The following is an 18841-nucleotide window of genomic DNA, read 5'->3' as shown; positions in this document are numbered from 1 at the left end:
GGTGCTTCAGTGCAAACATAGTGTCATAAATAGCACTTAAATAGACATGGAAAAAAATAAAAGTAGGGATAAGAATTAAAAGTGCTACGTGGAAAGATATATACATGAGTGCAGGTGGTGATCAGTGCCAAACATGGAATGATGCAGTGACACAGCGTAGGGTCATGTGTTAGTGGCGGGTACAGTCATATGGTTATTGTTCATGTGTCCAACAGCAGAGGGGAAGAAACTGTTCTTATGGCGAGAGGTTCTGGTGCGAATGGACCGGAGCCTCCTGCCTGAGGGGAGCAGGTCAAACAGACTGTGTCCAGGGTGAGAAGGGTCAGCTGAGATCCGAGCTGCACGCCGCAATGTCCTGGAGGTGTACAGGTCCTGCAAAGATGGGAGTCTGCAGCCAATCACCTTCTCAGCAGAGCGCACAACACGCTGCAGTCTCTGTTTGTCCCTGATAGTGGCTCCAGCGTACCACACGGTGATGGAGGAGGTGAGGATGGACTTGATGATTGCAGTGTAGAACTGCATCATCGTCCGTGTTGGCAGGTTGAATTTCTTCAGCTGCCTCAGGAAGTACATCCTCTGCTGGGCTTTCTTGATGACGGAGGTGATGGTGGGCTCCCACTTCAGGTCCTGGGTGATGGTGGTACCCAGGAAGCGGAATGAGTCCACAGAGGTGATGGGGGTGTCAGTCAGGATGATGGGGGGGAGTGGGGCTGTGTGCTTCCTGAAGTCCACAATAATCTCCACTGTCTTCTGGGCATTCAGCACCAGGTTGTTGTGGCTGTGGTTGTTCAGTGTTTGTTCAGCTAAAAGATTTAAAGGGCAGAATAAACTACATTTATATTTCGTTAATAAACATATGTAATAGAGCATTGAAGAGAAACATCAGTTATCAGATACCTGTAGACTTCAGAGTATCAGAGACACACTTACACATCAGCCTCAAAGTCTCCACTGATGAGAAACTCCATCAGCTGTTCAGCATCTTTGTGCTGTTATTTTCCTGATCACAAGAAACAAAAATCAAAAACTGTAAGACTGTGGTGTTACTGTGAGCTCAAAGACTGTTATTGTCTATTATTACAGTGGCTTTAATCCTCACACGGAATCTCACCTGTTCCTCTCTCCACCACATCACATCATGCTGAGTGTGAGCAGCTTCATTTTCTGTGACAGGGGAGTAAATTTCCCATTAAAGCATTGTAGCGGGTGACATGGTCTAAATAACCCAGTTATTCCAATGAAGATAAAAATGCCAGACAAAAAAACTCAGTACACATCTACATTAACCATAAATCTCTGCAATTAAAATCACGTTCTGGGTTAAGCTTATCAGTAATTAAAACCTCATTATGGGTCAAACTTGTCTCATTTGTTTATTATCAATGTGCCTCTGCTCTACTGCAGTTTAATCCGAATTTAAAGAGCTAAAAAGAAAGAAAAAAGGCTGTGAACATGTAAATTTAGTCACACACACACAAACAGTTATCACAAGAAAAACTAAACAATAGGCAGCCTACTTCTTCTGTTTAAAACAACTCAAACTGCCTGTAAAATCTTTAAGTTCTCTCTGCAAAAGATGCCGAAAATAAGAAGTCAAGTTTGGATTAAAGGAGCAATATGCACAGAACATGATAAAGGTACAAAGATATTCCAACTTCCGGGATCAGCGGCTCATAAGTGATGAGTAACTTTCGAACTATCAGAATGGAGACAAGAAGCGATCCGAGCCGAACGATAACAAAAGTCTAACTTTTCTGTCCTGCAGGACATTAGCTTCATGTGCTATTAACTACAACACACCACCAAGTTGAAAACAACACTTTTACATTTTTATGTATATTAGGACAGTTGTTTAGGAATGCGTGAGTTACATAAAAGTCATTTTCTTCCCTTTTTCTTTCTTTTGGTCTTCAAAAGAGAGAGAAAAGCCGCCTTCACCTCTTTTATAACACAAACAGCTTGAGCCGATCGAGTTCGCCAGACAACCTATGTGAGTGTCGAAACACACATGGATGTACACGACAATAAAGAGAGACGAAACACAAGGACATAGTACTAGACCCCCCCCCCCACCACCACCACCACCACCACCACCATACACACACACACACGAGCGCAAAGGGAACCCAATAGATAAGAGAACATAAACGCAAGAATACAAATACACTCAGAGACATAAAATGGACTAAACTCAATACTAACTGTAAAAACGTCCCTTCCTTCAGATATCCACTGTACCTTCCACAGACGGCGGGTTTGATGCGAACCAAAGCGGCCTATTGTGCTGTCCTCCCTCGTGGATCACAGAAACAGTCGAAAAGTAAAGTTTCTACAGCTTAAAACCAGTCCGCCTCTTACCTGAATCTTACCTGTATGGTACTAGTTCATTGTGTTCTCTTCTTTTGGGATCGTTTCTCTCTGTGTTAATCCATAGGATAGTAAAAAAGAACAAAAAAACAAACAAACAAACAAACAAACAAAAAAACGCCGGCTGGACGTTTTCCTTTCACTTTTCTTGATCAGGAAGTAGGAAGTACTTATAGGATTTACCAGATGCCACCGCTGCAGGCAAACTAGGTCATAAATCGCCACTTTTCCAATTCGTCTGGTTAAGAAATGATGTAAAAATCGCCATTTAATAAATCAGGACGCAGTAAAACTCTGTAAAGTCTTTTAGCTGCAGGAATAGTTCTTCAATCAATCAAATTAATTTCACTTTCACATGCTAAAGAGATTCTTTATCACACTGTGGGACAGTAATCTCTCATGTTTAAATACATGCAGTTTAAAGTTTCAGATTCTGATGTGCAGCTGTCATTTAGTGCGGAGGAACGGTCACGTGACCCCTTTCCCCGCTTCGGGAGCGCTCACCGGCAGTGGCGGTCCTAGCCTGTTTGGCGCTGAGCGAACCCCCCCCCCCCCCCCCCCCCCCCCACACACACACACACACACATAAAACATATTAAGGATTGTACATTAACATAAAACTGTTGTCGGAACTAATTGATATTAAAATCTGTAACATAATGTATAGTTTGAAGTTTAGTCTGTTACTGTTACTATTTTTACCATTTCTTTTTGGAGCAACTGTAACCCACATAATTTCCTTAGGGGTTAATAAAGTATTCTGATTGTTTCAGGATGACTCACCATTATCCAATGACACATCTGCTTACCTGTATCTTTTGCTCGTTTCTCCTCCTCTTCTTTTCTATTTTTTTCTAAACTGAGCACCTGATGGTTTTGAACTTTTCTTGTCCATTTTCCATTGGTTTTCATTTTGCACTCCAGTATGAAGACAAATCCCCCAACTCGAGGATCGCCACAACATAACCTAATAGACCTACACCTTAGTTCACATATTCACTTTGTCTAAGGTGTATTTCTGGGATTTCGCACAACCCGGGATTAAAATCATGAATACAATGGGCTTGGATTTACAATATTATGAATGAAATGTGCTCTATTTGGAAGCAGTCGCCCCTCCCCTTTCGACAGGTTGTGTGTGAGACTTTAAATCATCAAACTGTAAATTATAAATTTTAAATTGTTATTGATCCCTTTACCCCTGTTCCTAAAGTGTATATTTATTTTCTTACTCTTCTTATATTTATTGTTTGTTTACTTACACTGCTGTAACTGGAGCCTCGTCGTCTCGTCTCTCTATATACTGTACTTATATAGCGGAGATGACAATAAAGTTTACTTTGACTTCAGCAGCAAGCGGCGCACCGAGGGCTCTCGCGCTCACTTTTACTGGACGTTTTACTTTAGTAAAACAGTGAAACATGAGTCTTTCATCACCGTTCAGGTTGTGGGTTACAACAGAAAGTGATACATTTACTGTTCTCAAGTGGAGTCAGACTATTTCAACAGAGGATGTTTTGCTGAATAAGAGGATAATCACGTCTGTGTGAACTCGAGTCATAGAAACTTTTACAAACTAAACCACGTTTGTCCATAATTTGGACTGCAGGGAACAGGGGGAAGAAATAGTGAGAAGGTGATTAGCGGATCACTGAAGGTGGGGCAGCCCCTGAGAGTATAAGGAGGATCCATAGAGGTAAATAAAATGCATTAGCAGTGACGGAACTTTGACCTCTAACTTTTGTTATGTGGTATCGTTTCAAATTACAGAGAAGTGTGCACAGTGTTTAAACAAATAGGACTGTGACAGGAGAGGGATTAACTAATGAAGAGGTTGTTTGTTTTATTGGGAGGGATATAGAAACAGAATAAAGTTACATGAAATACATGTGAGCTGCTGGACAGACAGGTGAGATCCATGTGAATGACTTCACTAAGTTCTTTCGTTCATTCCTCTGTTAAATCCAGATGATTTTTTGTCATGGTTAGTGAAGGACTCAAAAAGCAGAATCTTAAATTTTCAGTACAGTGTGTTTATTTACAGTGACACATGATCACACAGAAAAGCAACAATCTTTGCGACTGGGTTCTGAGACAGCTGGATGTCCTGAAGGCTCGAATCCTCGCCACGGGCCTGGTCAGAAGAAACACCAGAAACAAGTCCACAACTCAGTGAGAACATTTACTCAGCCTGGGATTCCTGCACAGACACAAGCAGAAGGTAATTATCAGGGAACACACAGGCGATGGAGAAAACTGATCATATGTTGGCAAACTAACTTTACTAACTAGCTTAGTCAACAATCCAGCATTGAATAAATGTCTTCCTCCGGCTTAAATGGAAACTGGCTGATGACCAAATCTCTCAGGTGCAGATAGGCTGAGACTGGAGGAAGACACACGTCTACAGATAGAGAGACAGAGAGAGAGCAGGCAAGAGTGAGAAGGAGAGCGAGAGAATCCTCACATATGAATAAAAGCAGGACAAGAAATCTATCAGCTCAGCTTAACACTATATTGTTGCTCAGTGCGATGTCAATACTGCTGTTTATTTCTGACATGGCAGCTGCACATTAGAGATCTGAAACTTTCAATTGCACACACCTAAACATTAAAGGTTACTCAGTGTGTTCAGCTCTGGCATTCTCACATAGCTTAATAAAAGAGTGTGAAAATCACTTCAGTGTCATTTTAATGTTATTTATTCACAGATATTTCTATAATCTAACACCATCAACCGAACACATGCAAATTCCTGTGACAATACCAAACACACTTTGTGCTGCTCCAACTTTACAGCTGAGCTTCATTTGGTTGTATTAGGTTCATATTTTTCATGACATAGTAAAATATCTCAGTAGAAACATGTGACATTCTGTTGCGAATAAAATATGGATTTAGCAGATTTGTAAATGATTACATACTGTTTTTATTTTCCACAGCGTCCAAAGTTTTGTGGAAATGGGGCTGTACTATAAGACTGTGTAAAATTGTATTTGTTTAACCCTTTCATGCATAGTGGTCACACAGTGGACAGCTATTCAAAGACTGTTTTCTTGTATTTGTGTCAGTGTTGATGGTACACTTGCACATAAACCACTACATTGGACACTGATGTGTCACTCTTGACTCAGTCTGTCTTGGTCTTGTCTTGGTTTCGATATCCTCTGGTCTTGGTATTGTCTTGGTCCTGCGGTTTAGGCGGTCTTGACTGTCTAGTACTCAAAACACTTTATACAACATGCCTCAATAAATTGTTCAGACAATCACTTTTGTTTCTATGCTTAAGTGCTTTCTATCTAACATTCACACATATTCAAACTGCAATAGATGCTTCAGAGAGCAACTTGGGGTTAGTAGCTTGCCCCCAAAACAATAATGCATCTACGCATGCATCTACTAATAATAATTAGTAGATGCATGCGCTACCTCCTGAGCTAAATCCATGGAACAAGATATATGTAATGCCTGATGCATTAGTTGTACACGGGAGACATCATGCTTTCTTTATATTGCCAGATAAAATAATTTAATAAATAGTAATTAAAAAAAAAAACTTGTATTAAATAAGAAACATGTTGACAAATGATGGTGGTCACAGTGGCATCATCAAAATGCAAAAACTAAAAAGTAAGCAGAAAGTGATGGGATCTGACTACTTCCTGAAATTCTTCTTTAGCTGTCATTAAAGTGAACAGTCACAGAACACATGGCCATTTTTATGCATAGTTCCCTGTTTTAAAAGGCTCAAAATTATTTGAACAATTGACTGAAAAGCAATTTAATGAGAATGTGAATAAGCCATACTTATAACTATAGTTAGCTCTAAAAATTCTTTTAGCGAGAAAGCAAAAGCTTCAGAAGCCAAGATTAAACTGAAAATGATAAAGGAGAGAAATAGATCATGATCTGAAGTATATCATATCATCTGCCAAGAATGCTGGAGGCTATGTTATGGCATAGGCATATAAGGCTGCCAGTAGAACCAGGTCACTAATATTTATTGATGATGTGACTGTTGATAGAAACAGGAATAATTTTGAAGTGTACAGGGGTATACTCTCTGCTCAGTTTCAGACAAATGCTGCAAAACTGGTCGTACAGTGCTCCACAGTGCAAATAGATAATGTCTCAAAGCATACCTCTATGTAACCCAAGACTTTTTCAAGGCAAAGAAATGAGATACATTCTTCAATGAGCAAGTCAGTCACCTGATCTCACCCAAGAGGGCATGTACGCATCTCAAGGGAGGAATCTGGTATTAAAAACTGCCTTTATACACTGTTCAGGAAATAATGAAAAACTGAAAACACATCAGCTCTCAATCATTTTGTCCAGTGACTTTTGAGCCTCTGAAAATGGGGCACTATGCATAAAAATGGCTACAAATCCTGAATAATTAGAACAACATTTCCCCCGGAATTCAAGCTAAAAGACTACACTTTAATATAGAACTATAAAGACACATCTCCTGGATGCACTGGTACGCATCTTCAGTGATGTATCCTAGGGTCATCAGGTGTTTCGGGTCTCACAACATCATACACCCTCGCCCAGGCGACCCAGCCGGGGGTGATCAAGCCCCGACTTGCGTACCAGTAGCTACCCACGGATCAGCCCTCTTGATCCACAGCCACCTTGTGGCTTTCTCTGCCGCTTCACTCACAGCCTGGATGGCCCTCTTCTTGGCTGCCCCAGCCACGCCCAGCCGCCCTAGGGCTTTGCAGAGTGATCGTCCTGCAAAGCCCCTACAACCCACTTCTATGGGCTCATAGAAAGTCTTCCAGCCCCTTCCCCTGCACTCCTGCACTAGTTCCTGGTACTTTCCTCGTTTCCTTTCATTGGCCTCCTCAATCCGCTCTTCCCAGGGCACTGTGAGTTCCAGCATGATCAGCTGTTTTGAGGCCTCAGAAATAATTATCATGTCTGGCCGGAGTGATGTTTTTGCAATGTTCTGAGGGAACTTTAGTTGTTTACCCAGGTCAGCCTGTAGCTGCCAATCAGAGGCTGGGTTGAGGAGGCCAGTTGTCAAATGTGGGCGCACCTGGGGTTTCTCTCCAGCCTTAATAAAAGAGATTGCCTTCCTCGGAGCATGATGATGCTTGCTGGTGCTGATTGCTGAGGCAATCTTTTCAGCAACTACTCTGAGCACCTGGTCGTGCCGCCAACGATACCGACCATCGGCCAGGGCCCTTGGGCAGCTGCTAAGGAGGTGTTCTAGGGTCCCTCTTCCAGAGCACAGGGGACAGGCAGGTGTCTCGCTCTTTCCCCACAGATGGAGGTTTGCTGGGCTTGGCAGAGTGTCGTATACTGCCTGCACTAGGAATCGGATCCGGTGGAAGTCTGCCTGCATGATGTTTGCCCAGGTGACCTTGCGCTGCAAGGTGCTCTCCCACCTTGTCCATGCTCCCTGCCGCTTAAGGCCTACAGCTCTACTTACTCGCTCCTCCTCCACACCTGCTCGGACCTCTTCCTGGAGTAGCTGGCGTCTCTCCTTTCCCTGTGCCCTGCTGACCTGGGCCTTTGGGACATACCCCAAGCCTGCTCCCCCTGTTGCTAAGACCCCCATCAGTGTTTTCTGCCTTAGGCGTGACTCCGCCACCTCAACTGCCTTCTCAGCCTTCCACTTTCTTCCTGTCCTTACCTCAATACCTGCTAATGCCACCTTGCAGTCTTTAGAATCTCTGTACTGTAGGGCTTCTCGTGTGCGAGCCACCTTGAACTCTTCTGTGAGACCACTGAAGGGTAACTGCACGCTGTTGCTTGTCCCATACAAGGCAGCGCTGGTGAGACTGCGGGGAAGTCCCAGCCACTTACGAAGAAAGCCACTGATCTTTCTTTCAAGGGATTCCACAGTAGTTATTGGAACTGTATAGACAAGCAAGGGCCACAGGATTCGGGGCAGGATTGAATGCTGGTAGATCCATATTAATTGGCTGAATTAAAACCGAAAGAGGCAAAACTACAAAAACCGAGCCGCTGTCCAGATGTGTGTGCACAGACCAAACTACAGATGATTTGAGGCATGCTCAAATCTTAATATTAGCTACCAGCTGACGCTAATTGGCTGCTGCCGGTCCAAACAATTTGATTTTGATTTGACCAATATTTGTTGAATAAAAAATGTTGTGACGCTACATAGTATGTATATAGCAGTTGAAATGTTTCAGTTAAGTCCTTATTGGTTAAATATATTGTTTGTTTATTTATTTATTTATTTATAAATTGTGTACACAGGAACAAGAATAACTTGATGGCGGCGCGTGAACAACGCGAGGCTCAGTGTCTCTCCAGAATCTGCTATTTAGTGGTTTTTTATCTACTTTTAACCGGATTATTCGTCCAGAATTGCTGTGCGTTCCTGACCTACAGCAGACAAGAGCTTCTGGACATCTGGACTCATAACTCCAACAGTTTTATCGCCGATCTCCGACTCATCCCAGAGATCTCCAGAACACCGGAGGCTGCCCACTCTACCCGGCCGGGCGGAAGTGCACGCAGACGGCGCCGAGATCGTAAACAAAGGCGAGGTAGGCGCGGAGGGCTACGGGCTAAGCTAAAGCTAACACCACACCGGCTGCCTTTACCCTAGGGCTGGGCGATATGACCCAAAATTCATATCTCGATATTTTTTAGCTGGATGGCGATATAAGATATATATCTCGATTTTTTTTTTTAAAGCTATAAGTTAAGAACAAAAAGAGAGTTCTTAGTCACACTGTGTCCCAGATGTCACACGGGCACTTTTATTTACATACAGCGTAGATGTACATGAAGAAATTACTCAAAAATAAATTATCAGCATTTATTAAATAATCATGGTCCATAAATAAAAGAAAACAATGTTGTTTTTGTGCATAACAAAAAGCTCACAATTGTGCAGTCAAAATGTAAACTAATAGACGCTGAGCATAATAACAAAGAGACAGATTTCACAGCTGCACCACATCTCTGAACAGGTGCCGTTTGTGGTCCTTATACACACACAGTACGTATCACTCCGCGAGGCTCCTCCTTGGTAGCCGTAATCCTCCGACAATCCATCAAGCGGTGCAGCTCCGTAGCTTAGCAAAGTCATATTAAAACATTTTTTTGACAGATTGCTGAGCGCTGTGTACCACATAAAATCGGTTCGCGGTCAGTAAGCACAACCAGAATTCATACATAAGGCGCACTGTCGATTTTTGAGAAAATGAAAGGATTTTAGGCCGTGCAGCTCCTCCGGGCTGCATGTCGTTAGCGCGGTTAGCTCGTTTAGCTCGCTAACACGTTGACGCCGTCCAGCCCCACGCACGGTAACTCGCTAATGGAGATTTTCCGCTTTCATCTTGTCATTGCCTGCAGGTGAAGCTATGGGGGAGGCGGAGTTGTGTTCAGTGAAGGAGAGGCGAGGCCGAGTAACGTTGCGTAGAGACAAAAGTGGACGAAAGAGAGGCAAACCTGCGGCTCCACAAGTATAATTATAACGTAACATATACTATATCGATATAAACGATATTGTCACATCTTATATCTCGTATGAAAATATATCGATATTTTTAAAAAACTCGATATATCGCCCAGTCCTACTTTACCCAGTATTTTCCTCGCCAATGTCCGTTCTCTGGCAAACAAAATGGATGAGATACGGCTCTCCATCACTAACAACAGACGGATTATGGACTCAAATGTCATGTTTTTCACCGAAACATGGTTGAACAACAGCTGCCCGGACAATGCTATCGAGTTAGCAGGACGCCACACACACCGAGCCGACAGGCTAGCAGATGACTCCGGCAAGACCAGAGGTGGAGGTTTGTGCATTTATATTAACAATGCTTGGTGCATGAACTCCACTACTACTGAGAGTCACTGCTCACCTAATGCGGAGTTTTTAATGGTCAAATGCAGACCTTATTATCTCCCCAGAGAATTCACTTCGATCATACTCACTGCCGTGTATATACCCCCCGACGCTAATGCTAGGTTGGCCATGAAAGAACTTTCTGCAGCCATTAACAAACACCAGAATAAACACCCCGAGGCTGCTTTTATTGTTGCTGGCGACTTCAACCACACCAACTTAAAGACAGTCCTCCCCAGATTCCACCAACATGTCTCCTGCCACACCAGAGGAGACAGGACTTTAGACCATGTGTATTCCAACCTGGCTGGAGCCTACAAAGCCACACCCCTCCCCCACATTGGACAATCGGACCATCTCTCCCTGTTCCTTACACCTAGGTATTCACCACTCATCTAACGTGTGAAACCTGCTGTGAGGACAATTAAAGTGTGGCCAGAGGGGACAGACGCAGTGCTCCAGGACAGATTTAAAAACACAGACTGGAATATGTTCACCCACACAGACCTGGACCAGTACGCCTCATCTGTACTGGATTACATCTCCGAAACCACAGACAGTGTCACCACCCAGAAACGGATCACCATGTACCCCAACCAGAAGCCTTGGATGAACCGGGATGTTCGTCTCCTCCTGAAGGCCCGCAACACCGCCTTTAGGTCAGGAGATGCACACGCCTACAGTACAGCCAGGGCTAATCTAAAGAAGGGCATCAAAAAAGCCAAACACCATTACAAAAAGAAGGTAGAAGAACACTTCTCCAACTCCAACCCCCGACGCATGTGGCAAGGACTCCAGACCATTACAGACTACAGGACCACCAAACCCTCCCCCGCATCCTCTGATGTCTCCTTCCTCAACGAGCTCAACAACTTTTATGCTCGTTTTGAGCGAGGGAACCCCACAACCACAACCAAAGCAGACGTGACGCCAGACCACCAACCTCTGACTCTCTCCTCCACCGATGTAGGAGCGGTGCTGAGCAAGATCAATGTCCACAAGGCTGCAGGTCCCGATGGCATCCCCGGGCGTGTTCTCAGAGCGTGTTCTGAGGAGCTTGCAGGAGTGCTGACAGACATATTCAACCTCTCCTTGGCCCACGCTGTGGTACCGGCCTGCTTCAAATCCACCTCCATCGTCCCGATACCCAAAAACTCCAACCCATCTTGCCTCAATGACTACCGCCCAGTAGCACTCACCCCCATCATCACTAAGTGCTTAGAGCAGCTGGTCCTAGCACACTTCAAATCCTGTCTCCCCCCCACCCTGGACCCCCACCAATTCGCATACTGCCAGAACAGGAGCACAGAGGATGCAGTCTCCATCGCACTGCACTCTGTCCTCTCACACCTGGACAACAACAACACCTACGCCAGAATGCTGTTTATAGACTTCAGTTCAGCATTCAATACAATCCACCCCTCACAACTCATCAGGAAACTGACAGACCTGGGCATCAGTTCCCTCATCTGCAAATGGTTACTGGACTTCCTGACCAACCGCCCCCAACATGTCCGGCTGGATAACCGCTGCTCATCTACCATCACAATGAACACCGGTGTACCACAAGGCTGTGTGATGAGCCCTTTCCTCTACTCCCTCTTCACCCACGACTGCAGACCTGCTGATGGTTCCAACACCATCATTAAGTTTGCAGATGACACCACGGTGATTGGCCTCATCAGTGACAACGATGAGGCCGCCTACAGGGAGGAGGTGGATCGTCTGGCTGAGTGGTGCGACACAAACAACCTGCTGCTTAACACCGAGAAGACCAAGGAGCTCATCGTGGACTACAGGAGGAATGCTGACCCACATCCACCCATCCACATTAAGGGGACGGCTGTGGAGCGTGTGAGCAGCTTCAAGTTCCTGGGAGTCCACATCTCCGAGGATCTCACCTGGACGACCAACTGCTCCAAGCTGGTCAAGAAGGCTCACCAGCGCCTCTTCTTCTTGAGGACTCTGAGGAAGAACCACCTGTCCTCAGACATCCTGGTGAACTTCTATCGTTGCACCATCGAGAGCATCCTGACCAACTGTATAACAGTCTGGTACGGGAACTGCTCTGCCTCGGACTGGAAGGCGTTGCAGAGGGTCGTGAAAACTGCCCAGCGCATCGCCGGAGCACCACTTCCTGCCATAAAAGACATCTACAGGAAGCGGTGTCTGAAAAGGGCTGGGAAAATCATCAGAGACCCCAGTCACCCATCACATGGACTCTTCACCCTCCTGCCCTCTGGGAGGCGCTACAGGAGCCTCCGGACTAAGACCACCAGGTACCGGAACAGCTTCTTCCCCACAGCTGTCAGACTCCTGAACTCTGCCTCCTGACATCTGACCCACGTTAACTCATGGACTGAACATACACACACACACACAATGGACAACTGTACCCTCAAACACACAATAATAACATGGAGTGAACCACCACTCACAACCACTAGCACTTTATATAGCCTCTGTAGAAATTATCCACACCCTCACTTACCTTAACTGCACTACTGTATAGCCCTGTGTAAACAATCATTCTGTACATACGATAATTTTTAACCCTACAACTGTTTACAACTTGCATAGTTCCCATTTCTGTATAGCTGTATATCTCAGATTCCTGTAAAGTTATTTATTTCATATTCTGTATAGTTTTTCATATTTATATCCTGTCCATATCCTGTACATAGCTTGTACTCACTACAGCCTGTACATACTTATAGTTATAGAATATTCACAACATACTTCATACCGTGTACATTATAACATAATAGACCCATTTCTGCAATATACTTACATATCTATATTATTGCTAATATATATTGTAATATATCTATATCACTAAGCACTTCTGGATGGATGCAAACTGCATTTCGTTGCCCTGTACCTGTGCATGTGCAATGACAATAAAGTTGAATTCTATTCTATTCTATTCTATTCTATTCTATTCTATGTATTTAGCTTAATTGGCTGACATTTTTGTATTATTCTTGTGATTTCTTATTGGCCTTGTTTATTTAATGCAGGCCAGGTGAACCTTTTTTGGGGTATGAAAAAGGATGGCGAGCCAATGAACGGCTAGGAGCAGGACTCATTCTGCAATTGAAGCTTCCACTGGTTGGGTAGGAAGCTATCAAAGACGACGCTCTGTCCCCATTTTCCAAATACACTGATTTCCGCAATCATACACACCATTCCCCTCATTTATGGACAATGGCGCTTGGACATCTCTCATGGACAGTGCATCAGTGAAGCATGGTGGTAGCACCATGATGATTGCTACGAGTGAGAAAGCTGTAGTTACAAAAAATCTTGAATGTGTGAATTTATCAAGACAAAAGGGAAAGGCTCAGACATGTATCTTTTAAATGGAGAGTAAGTGTAGTTTGCAAGATGTGAGCAAACATGTAAATTACATGCTCTCACTTACCTTTGGAGTTTGCTCAGACATCCTAGTAATGGTCTCACTCCTTGTTTTGATACTTTTGTGTTTTGCAGCTTCAGCTGTATTTTCCTCTCCTTACTCTGGGTGATTATATAGGACACAGCATGGCATTGCTGAGGATCGAGAGTCTCCCCACTCAGATCAAGACAGTAGTCCAGTTTATCCAGAAGATAAACACAGGCTTCAGCAGACTGAGACTCATAGAGACACTGACATAAGAACAGCAAGTCTATTTCACAGTCCTCAGTGTCACTACAATCTACAAAGGTGGTCACCAAGTGTTTGAAGAACCAGCCAGATGTTTCTCTGAGCTGCTGAGAAGGAATCAGACTTTCTAGCAAATCAGTGTTTTTATCATTTAACAGTCCACACAAAAAGGGGACTAAGTGTTTCATGTGTTTGATGTTGTCAGTCAGACACTGTTGGACAACACTTCTGGTCCGTTCTGGATCCTTCAAGACCCACAGTGCTGCAAAAAACTCTTGAACAGTGTAGTGGAGAAAGGCACACAAGGGTTTCTTTGCAGTTGAGCTGACTTGAGATACACTCCTGCTCAAAAAAGCTAAATAAGCACAGCTTTCTAATTTGGGCAGTGATTTCAGGTTCACATTTTTTCCTTCTGTTGCACAAAAAGCAGCCTCAGATAAAGACAGTACTGCATCCCATTTAGTGCTTTCATTTTCAGATGTCTTGCCAACATTTCTCTGAATGCAGAAATGGAGGATATTGAGGTATATTTCTGTAACTGTGCAGGGATGTGGAGAGAACTCTGAGCCCTCAAAACTAAAGCAGGCAACCACCATCAGAGCGTACATGGGGACGTGGCACAGAGAGAATAATTCCAAGTTACACAAAACTTTGTTGAAGTGTTCCTCACTCAGATACTTGGATAAGTATTCTCTGATGCCCTGCTCACTGAAGCCTTTCACTTCCACTCTGAGACAGTCCCAACCTAACAGGAAGTCTGCTGACTCCACCTCTGGTCTGCAGGTGATGATGATTCAGGTAGAAGAGTCTTCTGTATGAGCTTAAACACCACAGAAGTAGAGGGGATATCTGTAACGCCATCAAAAATGATAGTAACATTGTCAGCATTATTCTTTATGTCCTCTAAGACTTTGTCTTTGCCTTCATCTGGTTCATTGAACACACTGAAGAGAAGATCCTCCAGTTTATGGACCTCTGTGATGTTGGGTGTTTCTCTCATATCAAAGTAGAACATGTAATCTAGATCCTTGTTGTCTTTCTCTGACCATAGTTTCAACATCTGATGGACCACAGCCGTTTTCCCAGTTCCAGGTTTTCCTACCAAAAGGATTTTTCTTTCATACGTTTTCAGCAGTTCACTGGGGGAAGTTTCCTGTTTGTCCTCAGGTATGTAGGCCTTTAGTTTTTTAGTGCGAACCTTCCTGCTTTTTTTGATCTTTGACTTTTTTATTTTGGATGGTGAAGCCTGTCCTTGTGTGTCTAACACAAGTGAAGTGTACGACAAAGATGTCTCCTTGTTGAACAGGACTGCTTTACTTTGGATCCATGATCTTTCTGAAATCTTTTGAGTTTCTGATTTCAGCTTTTGCTGGTATCTGTGGCACGGGCTGGGCCCTGAAAGAAAGGAGAAATTAATTAAAAAGTAATTTAGTGATTTAACTCATGTGTCACTGAACAACACTGCATTTTAAATGAGTGTGATCACATTAAAACATGCCACGGACTTCAGTTTGTTTAAAAATACCTTGTAAATACGTTACATCCATGTTGGTGTCCTCCTTGAAGGAAAAGCAGCTGATCCAGTAGTTCAGGTCAAATTCGTCTTTCAAAGAAGAGTCTGTCTCTGTATTTTCCAGAACAGACTGAGCTTTCTGTGGATCTCTTTATTATGTCAATAATCCTGAGAAACTCATAGCAAGCTGCTTCCCCCTTTTTGATGACAGAGTCCACAGTTCTTCTCCTTTTGTCAAAGTCGCCACCATCTGTCCTTATTTTACTGACTCCTTCCTCTGAGAAAACTCCTCTCTGGTACAGATTCTCCACAATCACAGCAGTGAGCCTCTTTAATGTTCTCACCAGGGCCCTATTTCAGAAAGCCGGTTTAGTGCAAACTCTGAGTAAGTATACGCTGAGTTAACGAAAACTCTGGGTTTTCGGTTTCACAAAGCGAGTTTAGATTAATTCTGAGTGAGTTACTATGACGACACACTCCGTCAAGCTAACCTGCCCCCTAGCAGGTTTACTTCAACTAACCCTGACGTTCTCCGCCTCTTTGTCAGAAACCTGACTGTAGGAAGTGTCAGACATGGCGTGTCCCTTCCTTGAAGAGCCAGTAGATGTTGAAGCCCAAATTCTCCGCAGAGCTCTCCGCCGGGAGAGAGTGATTAGAGCGCGTTTGGACATTTTATCATTTCCTGATGATTTTCTGTGTGAACGTTACCGTTTTTTCAGCACAATCTATAATTTATTTGAATAACATCCTCAGGCCTAATATTGCTCATGTGACACATCGCGGACATCCTCTCAGTTCTGTACATATTATTTGTATTGCACTTCGTTTTTTTGCAAACGGGAGCTTTCTGTATAATATTGGTGACGCTGAGCACGTTTCCAAGGCTACCGTCTGTCGGGCAGTCAGGAATGTTACAGTTGCACTGAAACGTCTCGTGTACTCGTTTGCACAAGATTTATCAAAGAGGGATGCCACAAAATTGCAGGTAGCAGGATGAACAAAACTTAATTCATGATGTGGTGATACTTGAACTACTACTTAAATTTTACATTTATTCTCACGGTTCCCAGGCGTGATTGGCTGTATAGATGGCACCCTCATTCCAATCATTGCTCCTTCAGTAAATGAAGGAGACTATGTGAACAGGAAGTCTTTCCACAGCATTAATGTGCAGGTACATGGTTCCCTGTAGCATTTCAAACTAACAAATTATTCCATTATAGTAATGGATGCTAATTTGTGTTCTCTGCACTGTGAAGATCATATGTGATGCTGCCAACATTATCACAAATGTGGAAGCCAAGTGGCCAGGCTCTGTGAGTGGTGGTGGTGGAGGACCCCCACCTGTTTTTCGGGCCTCCGCTTTTTTTCTGTTGGCTATAACGGGTCACATTTGAGCATACAGAGTAAGCAAATATGTACTTGTAATGTGCTCAGATAATTTCAATAAGTGCTTACAGAGGGGAAATTAATGTAGCCTCTAACTGCAATTGATTTACATCGGACAAACAGACCAAGCACTATGGCTCATAATACAATTACACCTTACCTGTTTGGACTATATTTTTATATTTCATTTTTACTTGCTGCCAGGAACGTTTGGGGCCTGTTGGGTTGCACCTGCGCTCACATCACATCACGAAATAAAATGTATGAAATAAAAAAATAAAAAATATAATAAAATAACGTGTTAAATGGGTGGAAATCCCTAGATCAATGTTTAAATTAACACTCACGCATTGACTCTGTCGGCTATGTTTTGCCATGCATGCTCCCTTTCTTTTGCAGCTGTGGCTGTGTTACTTTTTTCCGCAAAATTTGCATGTTATCGGCATATGTTGCCATCAGAATTTCGGCCTCAAGCGCTGTAAAATATATTGACCGCGCCTTCTTTCCCTCCGTCTCCATGGTGACTCGCTTAATCTGTGCTCCACTAATCAGGGCTTTATGTATCCTCGTGCGCGCGTTTAACTTGGGGTTAAAGCAACTCCGCGTTGACTGAACTAATTGTTATCAGCCTTTCTAAAACCGAATATTCCGAGTTGGACAGTTCGGGGTTACTCAACCCTGAGTATCGTTTTTCACTCTGAGTTTTCTAAACCGGCTTCCTGAAATAGGGCCCAGGTTGGTTCTGGCCCTCCTGACGTACTCCACTGCTAACTGAGAAGAACAAGCCATGTTTCCTTTATTTCCTGGATTTCAGTAGTTTCTGTTCAAACAATATGAATTTAAACAAATGTATTTTATTTCAAAGATTCAGACTATTAAATATAAAGCATGCTAAAAGAAATGGTGTTAGGTGGAGATAAAGTCTAATTTATCTTAGATTGACGTCCCACTGATCACATCCTGTGTCAAACAAGCTGGTTTAAAGGGGGAGGGACTAAAACTGCATTTAAAACAAACACACACAACTGCTTAATTTTAAAAACAAATTTAATACGGACAAAAGTAGAATTTTCTTTTCCACACTTTAATTTCATTCTTAATTATTGAGCCACTGTATTTTATTTTTGATGTTGCTCTTGATCCTATCACTGCTAGGCTTTGTTTTAAATTGATGTGTCAAGTGTATTTATAATTTATTCTCAGTCTTTGACTTTTTCAACAGTCTTCTATTGTTTTTCCTGTCTATTGATTTTATTTTCTTATCATCTTTAAATGAGTTTCTCTTCTTTTTGCAAAGAAACTTGTAACTCTGGTTTTTATAAGTGCTAAGCATTTTCTCATTTTACATCCTCAAAACTTTCTTAATGCACAGCGAGTCTTGGTGACTTGCATAGTAATCTCTTTAAATATGCATGTGTCACATGCTCATGTCAATGATTATTTATTTATTTATTCATTCATTCATTCATTTATTTGTTATATAATAACTCAGACATTCTCTAGCAATATCTCCACACATGTCTGAAACTTACTCCAAATTCATGTTATACATTTTATATATTTTTTAAGAACCATATTCGTCTCAGCTCTGTTTTTTTTTTTTTTAACTTTTTATGCTTTAAGCTGAGTTTATTTAAACTCCAAAACTTGTACCTCACAACTGGGAGATTTTAACATAAAATAGTGGAGCTGCTCTTCCTTCTTGTTTTGCTTCTTTATGGTTATTAACCTGCCAGCATGCGCATGTTTCCAGAGGAGAGGGGATGCATGTTCTCTAACTACAGACTACTGATCCAAAAACAGGCTTTACTGAATTGTATATATTTTTTAAGTAGTGTTGTTTTGTTGAGTCACCATTTCAGAGTTGCATTAAATACAATAATATAGATGTATTCTTTTTCATTTAGGTCTACTCCAGTCATAAAAAAATAAAATTCTTGTCTGTATATGTGATATATACAACCATATTCTTGTGCTGGACATTTTAGGCTGGAATTTCTAATCCTTATATTTTGATCTAAAAACTATAAAATGGTATACAATGCATTTTTGTTTAAAAAAAAAAAAAAATCTAAAAACCCCT

At 42.6% G+C, this 18841-nt stretch overlaps 1 long non-coding RNA gene and 1 pseudogene across 2 annotated transcripts; both read right to left on the bottom strand.

Annotated features, from left to right (window-relative positions):
- Positions 1 to 18527, bottom strand: part of LOC113015913 (uncharacterized) — a 28108-nt pseudogene extending 9581 nt beyond the window's left edge.
- LOC113015560 (uncharacterized) lies at positions 738 to 2427 on the bottom strand. 2 transcript variants are annotated; one of them, XR_003271131.1, is made up of 4 exons: positions 2370 to 2427; positions 1112 to 1164; positions 931 to 1000; positions 738 to 803 (listed from the first exon to the last, which is right to left on the bottom strand). It is a non-coding gene; the product is annotated as an uncharacterized LOC113015560 (long non-coding RNA). The 2 variants fall into 2 exon arrangements; XR_003271130.1 differs by lacking the exon at positions 2370 to 2427 and having other exon boundaries at positions 1112 to 1431.
- Positions 18528 to 18841: the final 314 nt, after the last annotated feature.

This window comes from Astatotilapia calliptera, chromosome 23, assembly GCF_900246225.1.
Source record: "Astatotilapia calliptera chromosome 23, fAstCal1.2, whole genome shotgun sequence".
NCBI classification, from domain to species: domain Eukaryota; kingdom Metazoa; phylum Chordata; class Actinopteri; order Cichliformes; family Cichlidae; genus Astatotilapia; species Astatotilapia calliptera.
This window is presented reverse-complemented; position numbering and strand designations above follow the sequence as displayed.